The sequence below is a fragment of the Crocuta crocuta genome, unplaced genomic scaffold (assembly GCF_008692635.1).
Source record: "Crocuta crocuta isolate KB4526 unplaced genomic scaffold, BGI_CrCroc_1.0 scaffold425, whole genome shotgun sequence".
In the NCBI taxonomy this organism is placed as follows: Eukaryota; Metazoa; Chordata; class Mammalia; order Carnivora; family Hyaenidae; genus Crocuta; species Crocuta crocuta.
This window is the reverse complement of record NW_027531909.1, coordinates 942,247-952,534: the sequence shown is the minus strand read 5'-3', so window position 1 is coordinate 952,534 and position 10,288 is coordinate 942,247. Positions and strand designations below refer to the sequence as shown.

Genomic DNA, 10,288 nt, shown 5'->3' with positions numbered 1-10,288 from the left:
AAAAAAAAAAAAAAAAAAAAAAAAAAAAAAAAAAAAAAAAATCCAAAAGCTGAAGACTAAATACCATGATTTTAAAAGTTCAACCACATGTTTGAAATAGAAGTTCTTTCATGGATCAAAACTTCTAAGGGATAAATAATTGAACTTCTGCAAAACTGTTGCGACTATACCATAAGCTTTCATTTAAGCACTAATCCAACTGCTAGTGACAAGTCTAAAGCCTAAGTGAGCTTTTCATAGGAAGTATAGAAATGACCCAGAAACTCACACAATGAAACAGATTGTTCATCTGCTAAAAGAGCAAGCAATTAGCACCAACTTTTAATATTTACATTGCACCTCTCATTCCCACTGGGCTGTTAAAAAAAAAAAGAAGAAGAAGAAGAAGGAAGAGAAGAGAGAAGAGAAAAGAAAAAAAAAGAAACAGAAATAATTTTTATCAATCCTGCCAAAAAGATGGAGGGCATGGTGGTAAAACTACAGATAGGATTTCCTAAGGATCTTAATTTATCTAGTCCGTGGAGCAATGAACCTACCAAATTACAGTACTCTGAAAACTAAGTTGCTTTAGCTCACCTATTTATTATACCTACAAATAATAATTAAGATTTTTAAAAAATTTAATCCAGGTACTCCAGATTACCTTATAAAAATAAAAGGCAGCAAAATCAAGCTCTCCTGGTCTCACAAATGGAGGTGGCGTGTTGAACCTGTAGCTGTAACTACTTTGTCCCCTTCTTCCAGGGCTAAGGGACTTATCCCAGCTTTCTTCAACATCTAGGTCCAACTTAACTCCCTTGTTAGACATTTCACAGCACTGGAACAGCTTATTCTCAGACTAAAAAATTATGTCCCCTTAGTTTCACTCAGGTCAAAATTTTTTCAACTTCCCAGATGTGTCCATCTCCTCTTTCTTGGAATTTTCTGCTCGCTTGAATTCTGTAAGATACCAGAATTTCCCAAAGTGTGCCCCTGGGAAACCCAGGACAAAGAGATTGCCAAGAGGGTAAAAAAAGGGATTTTGTAGAGGCGCCTGTCTCAGGTACTTAAGCAACAGGTTAACCAAGAGACTCTTGGTTTTGGGTCAGGTCGTGATCTCACAGGTTTATGAGATGGGGTCCCATGTTGGGCTCTGAGCAGACAGTGGTGGAGCCTACTTAGGACTCTCTCTCCCTCTTTCTGCCCCTCCCCCACTTGTAAGCACTCTTCCTCTCTCTCAAAATAAATAAATAACCTTTGAAAAGAAAGGATTTTGTAAGGAACATATATTTCCACCTTGAATTTTCATTCACTCATGTAACAAGTACTCATCAGGTGGCTGTCTATTTGGGGTCTTGCTCTGCTCTGGGTGCTTCATTGACCACAGGAAACAAAATAGACAAAAATCCCTATATTCATGGAACTTAGAAAATTACAGACATACTTTCTATTTTAAATACAGTAGTCAGAGGGGCACCTGGGTCTCAGCATGTTAAGCCTCCAACTTCAGCTCAGGTCATGATCTCAAAGTTAGTGAGTCCAAGCCCCACATCCAGCTCTGTGCTGACAGCTCGGAGCCTGGAGCCTGCTTCGGATTCTGTGTCTCCCTCTCTCTCTGCCCCTCCACTGCTCATGCTCTGTCTCTCTCTCCTTCAAAAATAACTAAACATTTAAAAGAAATTTTAATTAAGAAAATAAAAAATAAATAGATATGGTAATTAGGGTCAGTCTCTTCTAGAAAGTCTGACATTTGGTGAGTCACCCAAACAGATGTCTGGGGGAAGAGTGTCACAGGCACAGTAAACAGTCAGTGCAGAAGCCCAAAGCCCATAAAGCGCTTAAGGTTCAGTCTAGAAAGAGCAAAGAAAGGAGTCAGGAGTAGATGAAGGAAGAAGAGAATGGGAAATCAGAAAGTCAATGAGAAGGCAGATCATTAAAGGCCTGGAGGTCACCAGTACGACAGATGTATCTATCCTGAGTGAAACAGGAAGCTACGACAGGAGAAAAGTGGATTCGATTTTAACAGATTCGCTTGAAATAAGGAGTGCTCAGATTCGAGATATACTTGAAGGTAGAGCCAATGTGGGAGCTAATGACTGGATGAGAGTACAGAAGGAAGGTTCAGAGATGACTCCAAAGTTTTTTTATCTGAACACCTCTCATTTTAATCACCATTCCTTTGGGCATTTTATACAAGTTAGGGCACCTGGGGGGCTCAGTTATTAAGCATCGGCCTTTGGCTCAGGTCATGATCTCACAGTTGGTGAGCTCAAGCCCCACATGGAGTGAGCACAAGCCCCACTTTGGGTGAGCTCCACTCTTTCTCTCTCTCTCTCCCCCCCCCTTACGCACCCACTCTCTCTCTCTCTCTCTCTCTCTCTCTCTCTGCCCCTCATGGGATTCTCTTTCTCTGACCCTCGCTCATTTGCATGCTCTTGCTCTCTTTCTCTCTTCCCCTCTCTTTAGCCTTCATGAGATTCTCTCTCCTCTTGCTCTCTCTCTCTCTCCCTCTCTCTCTCTCTCTCTGTGCCCCTCACTCACTTGCGCCCTCTCTCTCAAAAAAAAAAAACCAAAACACGCAAAATTTAGGGGGGAAAATGCATACATCACTTACCATGGCATTTTTTTTTTTTTTACTAAAGAAAAAGATGGAGTTGGCATCAACTGAGATAGAGAAACAAGTTTTGTGGGGAAAGACTGGGAGTTTCATTTTGAACAGGTAAGTTTCAGATGTCTGACAGATTTCCAAAAAGAGGTGTCAGACAGAAAGTTGTATACATGAATCTATCATTGGAAAGACAGAGCTTGGTTGAAGATATAAATGATGGTACACACTAGTTATAGAATCTGGGAAGTTCTAAAGCAAGACGTCTGATAAACTTAGCTTAACCCAGAGCTTACCAATCTTATCTGATCATGGTGCCCTTTTTTCTAGAAATATCTGTGAACAGTCTATATAGCCAGCCTTTCCTGGGACAGACACTGGGAAACTCTGCTCCATGGACTCCTTACTCCTCTGTCCACTGCACTTCCTGTGCCCCATCTTCCTTACTGCTCCCAAGAGTTTTCTGGAAACTCTCCCAGAGCCCAGTCCATGTAGCTAAACACTCCCCTACCCTGTCTTATAAAGCCAGCGACTGGAAAAATAAAATAATAAAATAAAGCCAAAGACTAGAGAGCTCAAAAGGAAAGTACATGTTTTTGCTCACAAAAACACTTACCACCCAAGCAGGTAGCTCGGTCGCCTGAGCATCCGACCGTGGCTCAGGTCATGATCTCATGGTTTGTGAGTTCAAGCCCTGCATCAGGCTCTCTGCTGTCAGCATGGAGCCCACTTCAGATCCTCTTTCCCTCTCTCTCTGCCCCTCCCTGCTCACACTTTCTCTCTTTTTCTCTCTCAAAAATAAATAAACATTAAAAAAAAAAGTTTACCATTTTGGTTCCACGTTTCTCAGTTTCCCTCTCACAAGTCCCTGTGCCACCATCTTCTAAATCCACTCGATCGGAGTCGGTTTCATCCCTCCCACCACCTCAGAGCCCACCTCTGTTCCCCATTTCTACCCTCCTTGTCTCAGTTTCTCACGCTAGACTTAACTTCAGTAACCGCTTGGTCTGGGCAACTCCATGCATGATCGCATCCCATCGCTGCTGTCAGATTAATCATCCTACACGCCCTTTCCATCATATCATTTCCCTGCGAAGAATTCCGAGGGGGGTCTCACTAGCCTGTCAGACTCGTGCAAATTCTGATGTTTAGCTTTTAAGACCTCCGTCAACCACCTCTCCTAGTCAGCTTCATCCTCACTCCTGTCTAATTCCAATCTGGCTACACCACTTCTCAAATTAGACCCATGTGCTCAAAATGTGCTCACTCCTAAGTAATTTTACTTACGCTGCTCTCACCTGCAGAAAATACCCTTCTCTATATGTTCCCTCTATTTCCCTCTATGCTACCTTTCACAGCACATCTTTTCTGGTAAGTCTTTCCCAAGTAGCCGTATCTTTTTTTTTAAACGTGTATTCATTTCTGAGAGACAGAGACAGAGCGTGAGCAGGGGAGGGGCAGAGAGAGAGGGGAGACACAGAATCTGAAGCAGGTTCCAGGCTCTGTACTGTCAGTTCAGAGCCTGATGCGGGGCTCAAACTCACAAACCGCGAGATCATGACCTGAGCTGAAGTCAGATGCCCAACCGACTGAGCCACCCAGGTGCCCCCCAAGTAGCCACATCTTATAATAGTCACCTTGGTTTATAGTCTTGCAGTATTTGGGCTAATGCATACCATCTCATGACTAATGGCTTCAGGACTGGAAATATTTTTTTCTAAAGGTCAGGCAGAGGGGTGCCTGGGTGGCCCAGGTGGTTGAGTATCCGATATTGGCTCAGTTCACGATCTCACAGTTTGTGAGTTTCAAACCCTACATCAGGCCTGCCGCTGTCAGCGCAAAGCCCACTTCTGATCTTCTGTCTCCCCCTCTCTCTGTCCCTCCCCCAGTCACACTCTCAGTCTCAAAAATAAGTGAAACATTACAATGATAAATAAAGGGTCAGATAGCATTTACTCAAATCTGCCATTGTAGCCTGAAAGCAGCCATATTGACCACAGCTGCGCTAAGATAAAACTTTATTTACAAAAACAGGATAGTGGGCCATAGTTTATTGACTCCTGGTTTAAATAATGACTATTTTTTAATTAATTTATAAAATTTACTGACACAATTGTTAAAATTGACATTCAAATTTGGACCTGTGTGCTCCCAGGCACAAGTCAACATACAAACAAGGGAACTTACACACCTTTTATTATGTAAAAGATGGGCAGAAAAGTACCTTTTACCAAAGAAAACAATCTTTGACATGCTTCTAAACTCTGAAGGAAATTTCTCAGGTGAGGCTTTATACCTGGACTGCAGGGTGCTATAATAAGCAACACTGCCAATAACATAAGCTAAAGGGAATTTTATATTACATCTTTTTTAAAGAAACCCTGGATAAAGCCATCGGTATAACATACCATGTGATTCAGCAAAACGGCCTCAGCGAATGGAGTCCAAGTACAGTTTTCTGATGATCTAACACGGTAGAAAGTACACTTTAGACTTTCCAGAGTAGCAGATGCTTAGAAACATATCACAGAATAGACTTACCCAAATGTCAACAGTGATAGAGCTAACTGGAAGAAAAGGTGTGGTTGTACTCTCTGACCCAGGCCCACAATGGTGGAATTCCAAAATGCTTTGGGGACAGATGAGCAGCAACTTAGGGTAATAGTTTATTAGGCAGTGAAAAAGCCAACCCTTATAGAAAGGATGACTTTGACTCCAGGATGCAGGCCAATAGAGAAAAAAGTACCGTTGTATCCAAATTACCTAAGTACAGATGACAAATAGCTGAAGTTTACAAAATACAGCCCAAATATTGGCATGACATGGGAGAGAATTAATTCATGTTTCAAATCTATAGCAACTTGGGGCGCCTGGGTGGCTCAGTCTGTTGAGAAACTGACTTTGGCTCAGGTCATGATCTCATGGTTTGTGGGTTCAAGCCCCGCGTCGGGCTCTGTGCTAAAAGCTAGCTCAGAGCCTAGAGCTTGTCTTCAGATTCTGTCTCCCTCTCTCTCTTTGACCCTCTACTGCTCACACTGCCTCTTTCTCTCAAAAATAAATAAAACATTAAAAAATTTTTTTAATAAATAAATAAATAAAATCTATAGCAACTTGATCCTTCCTAATAAACGGCTGCCAGGCATTCTAAATACCACCACCCCAGCAGCATTATGATTTTATATCATCCTTGATTTGCTGTCCTTGGGCTGCAAATTCCAAGTGTCTTTCATCTGCCAGGGACTTATATTTCAAGGTTAATCACAACCATTTGGCCTTTCAAGGAATCAGAACATCATATCCTCTTAGGGAATTTCAAAAAAAAGGAGTACGTAATGCTCGCTTTAGTACTGGTAGTCTAGTTTGGGTCCAACTTTTAATCTCAACTTCCCTCGGGCATTTAATGCATTAAAGAAAACAATTTATACATTACGTCTTACCGTGACACTCTTTACTAAAAGGAAACCACTCATAACATGCTCCATAAACCACATGTTACCCCAAAAGAAGTGTTTGATTTTAAAAGATTTATCTCCAACCTGTCATTGTGCCTTTTTGCCCTAAATCTAAATCACAAAGTGAATTTTTAAGAAGGCCTTCAAGTTCCAAGTGAATCAACGCATTTGCTTAATTTAAGCAGGTATCACCTTATCTGCCACCATGCTCCAGCGCTATCAGAAGACTTCCAAGAAAATAAATCTACAGGAGCACCTGGGGCAGTTGAACATCCAACTCTGGCTCAGGTCATGATCTCATGGTTTGTGAGTTTGAGCTTGAGCCCCACATCGGGCTCTGTGCTGACAGCTCGGAGCCTGGGGCTTGCTTCAGATTCTGGGTCTCCTTCTCTTTCTGCTCGCCTGCTCTCTCTCTTTCTCTCTCTCTCTACCTCAAAAATAAACATTTAAGTATAAAAAATTTAAAAAGAAAAGAAAAAACCTATCAACTGCATTCTAGAGGCAGCAGGTACACAAAGCATTTTAGGTTTTCAAGTTTCTCCATAGTTTCTCTAGGATATGAAAATATGCAACCATCTATCACACAAAGGTATTCAGTGTCAAACTTCAAATTTCATGCACAATCTGGAAAGTGAGAGATCTAGTTATATTCCCACCCACTATGGGAATCCTGCAGAAGGATTACGTAGGGTGGTCGGGAGTGGGATGTGGGGGCTGGAGGGGTCTGATGATCACAGAGAAAGACCACTTTGAGCACTCTTCACTATCAAATTCCTTTATGGGGAGGACTCACAGCAGCAATGTCCGTCAAACCAGGGCTATTGAGAGTACACTCTTGAAGCCAGTCTACATTTGCAGACTGATAAAAATACAGACTTCATTCACATTTATGGGACCCTGTGTTTCAGAGACACAAAATCTAGGAGGATTTTTTTTCTAAGTCTTTATCAACTATCCCAACTCTCAGTTAATGTATTTATTGTTTCCTGCTCCCTCAAAGTAAGCTACAGAACCATCAACCTGAGGCTTTGAAACACAGATATGACAACTTTTTAGTACTCTTAACAGCATATACAAAAGCTGATGGCACCATCAATATATTTGAGCTGATCTTACAAGTTTGTCAAGACTGTGGCACAAGGGTATATTCCAGCCCCTCCTAGATGCTTTGTCCTGCTTCTTAAAGAAGGGGAAAAACTTGCCTATACTTTCCAACCACCCACCTTGCTTTGCTATCCACTTTTGAGGTCTATTGCCTGCATAGCTTCTCATCTACCACTTCTTGGTCCCTAACTGCTTCTACATATGCTCTCTAGCATGTGGCCACTAGATTGTATTTCCTCACCCTGTATTAAACCTTGATACTTCCTACAGTGTAAAGCTTAGCTTCAGCTCTTGCTTCAAAGCTTTAAAATCCAACTGCCACCTTCCCTCTCAAACTAACAGGACAGAGCACCTGCGTGGCTCAGTCAATGAAGCGTCCGACTCTTGATTTCAGCTCAGGTCATGATCTCACAGTTTGGAAGTTCAAGCCCCACATCGGGCTCTGTGCTGACAGTGCTGAGCCTGCTTGGGATTCTCTCTCTCTCCCTCCCTCTCTCTCTCCCCCTCCCCTACTTGCATACTCGCGCTCTCTCTCAAAATGAATAAAAACACTTAAAAATAATTAACAGGAAACTTTGGGCCCTCCTAACTACACGAGTCATAAAAATGAAAAGATCACAGGGAAATCACAATAGAAAGTTTCTAATATTACACAGTAAGTGTAAGAAAATAAACACCACTAAGTCATCGTTAAATTAAGCTGAGAGTAGAAAATACTTTTATGTTAACCAGGAATCTCCAAACTAAGCCAAGGCAGTGGGCAACGAAATGGTATGACTGAAACTCTTGGTCAACACTATAATCAGAGAAAGCGGGAACAGCATCGATGTGGCAGAGACTGCCAACTGTCCTTCACTCTTTGTGAGCTCCTTCTTCTGTATTAGTAAAACTATAGCCCGACCAGCTTCCTCACGTTTCCTAGACTCCAGTACAGTTAGGTATGACCATGTGTGTGGTTAAGTTCTCTCCAGTGAGTTTTGCAGACATGATACGCCACTTCCAGGCTGCAGCCTGCTTCCTCCACTCTCTGCCAAACCAAAACCAGGTCTCAGAAACAACTTGAATTCAACATGTGCATGAAGATAGTGCCTCTAGCATGCGGCTGAAGAAACAAGACGGAGGGGCACCTGGGTGGCGCCGGTGGTTAAGCGGCCGACTCTTGGTTACTCTTGGTTTCAGCTCTGGTCATGATCTCATGGTTCATGACTTCGAGCCCCACATCGGGCTCTGAGCTGACAGTGAGAAGCCTGCTTGGGATTCTCCCTCTCACCCTTTCTCATTGCCTCTCGAAAGAAAGAGAGAGAGAGAGAGAGAAAGAGAGAAAGAAAGAAACAAACAAACAAAAAAGCTGGAAGGAACCCAGATCCCTAAATGACAGCACGAAGCAGAACTATATACCTGAAACTCCAATGATTACAGGAAAAAGAATCTTCTACTTTGTTTGAACCATTGCATTCTGGGATCTCTTCGTTACAGTAGGTAGTAATACGGTACTAATACGGTAGACCATGAGACCATCTCCCTTCTATACTTCTTTTTCACCAGAAAAATGAAGAAACTGAATGTCAAGGAGGTTAAACAACTTGCCTAAAAGGCTAATCAGGCTGGAGACTCAGGTGAGAAAGGGGACTGCTCCACTTCTGACTCAGTGTAACCCTGTCCAGAGACCATCAATAACATGAGGCATGACCAGCACGTTCCACACTGCTGTACCAGGCCCCAAGAATTTCAGGATCTGCAATTCAAGTGCGGAGAAGATATAGGTGGCTCTGGGCTCTGATGACTTCACTGGTTACAGTTTACTAAAATATATCAAAGTGCAATCAAATCCCTGCCTTTACAATTTATTTCTTTCTCAGTTTATATATCACATGCTACTTACTCATAGATTTTGAAATGAGAATCTAAAATAAGAGCAAAGGCAGGAAATTCCAAGTGAGAACTGATTGCTGTCCAGGAGAAACAGGGATTAAAGTAAAAAAAACAAAACCACTTCCTTGAACATTGCCTAATTTGTTTTACCTTTTCCCTAATTATTCCTGAGTAATCTTTTTTTAAGTGTCATATATATGTCTTATATATTTATTACCAAATATATAAGAGAATAAAGATGAAAAAGTTATTTTTAAAAAAATCTATGAAGAATTTTTTTAAAAATCTAAAGGCTTGGAGTGCCTGGGAGGTTCAATCAGTTAGTTAAGCATCAACATCACCTCAGGTCAAGCCCAATGTCGGGCTCTGTGCTGACAGCTCAGAGCCTGGAGCCTGCTTCGTATTCCATGTCTCCCTCTCTCTCTGTCCTTCTGCCACTCAGACTCTGTCTCTCTCTCTCTCAAAAATAATAAACGTTAAAAAAAAATTTTTTTTTAACCTAAAGGCTTTTCAGCCTTTCGGCTAAGATCAAGTGTAAAAAAAATCTAAAGATTTACTTACATAGGATTTTACAGTATCCAATCTAAGTCTTCAAAGTCTTCAAACTAGCTCCTATATAAGATGATTTTTTCTATTACAATTTTTAAATATTTTGGTTCCACCAAAAGAATACTTTAAATGCTCATTACATTTTTGAGATAAATATTTTATGTTGATACAAAACCATCTTTACAGTATATTTAAAAACTGATAACCAATTATCTTAAAGATCTTACCAATAAATGTCTAATCTGAATAGCTAAAATCTCCATTTTTATAATCTTACTTCAAAGACTATTCAGTTAACCAGAATTTAGTAAGCACCACAGAATGTATTGTATAGGTAGTTTACTCATATTTCCTCCCCTCAAAAATGACTCTGTGTGGTGCCTGGCCGGCTCAGTCAGAAGGGCAGGAGACTCTTGATTTCGGGATCCTGAGTCTGAGCCCATGTTGGGTGTAGAGATTACTTAAATAAATAAAAGTTTAAAAGAAATGACCCTAGGGGCGCCTGGGTGGCTCAGTGAGCATCCGACTTCAGCTCAGATCATTATCTCGCAGTTCATGGGTTCGAGACAAACATCAGCTCTGTGCTGACAGCTCAGAGCCTGAAGTCTGCTTTGGATTCTGTGTCTCCCTCTCTCTCTGCCCCTCCTCCCTAGCTTGCACATACACACACACTCTCTCTCTCTCTCAAAATAATAAACATTAAAAAAAATTCTTTTAATAAATGACC

At 41.4% G+C, this 10,288-nt stretch overlaps 1 protein-coding gene across 3 annotated transcripts in view; it reads right to left on the bottom strand.

Moving 5' to 3' along the window:
* The window catches only part of FOCAD (focadhesin), a 377,756-nt gene that overhangs the window by 287,643 nt on the left and 79,825 nt on the right, over positions 1–10,288 (bottom strand). The gene's annotated exons all lie outside the window — the stretch shown is intronic.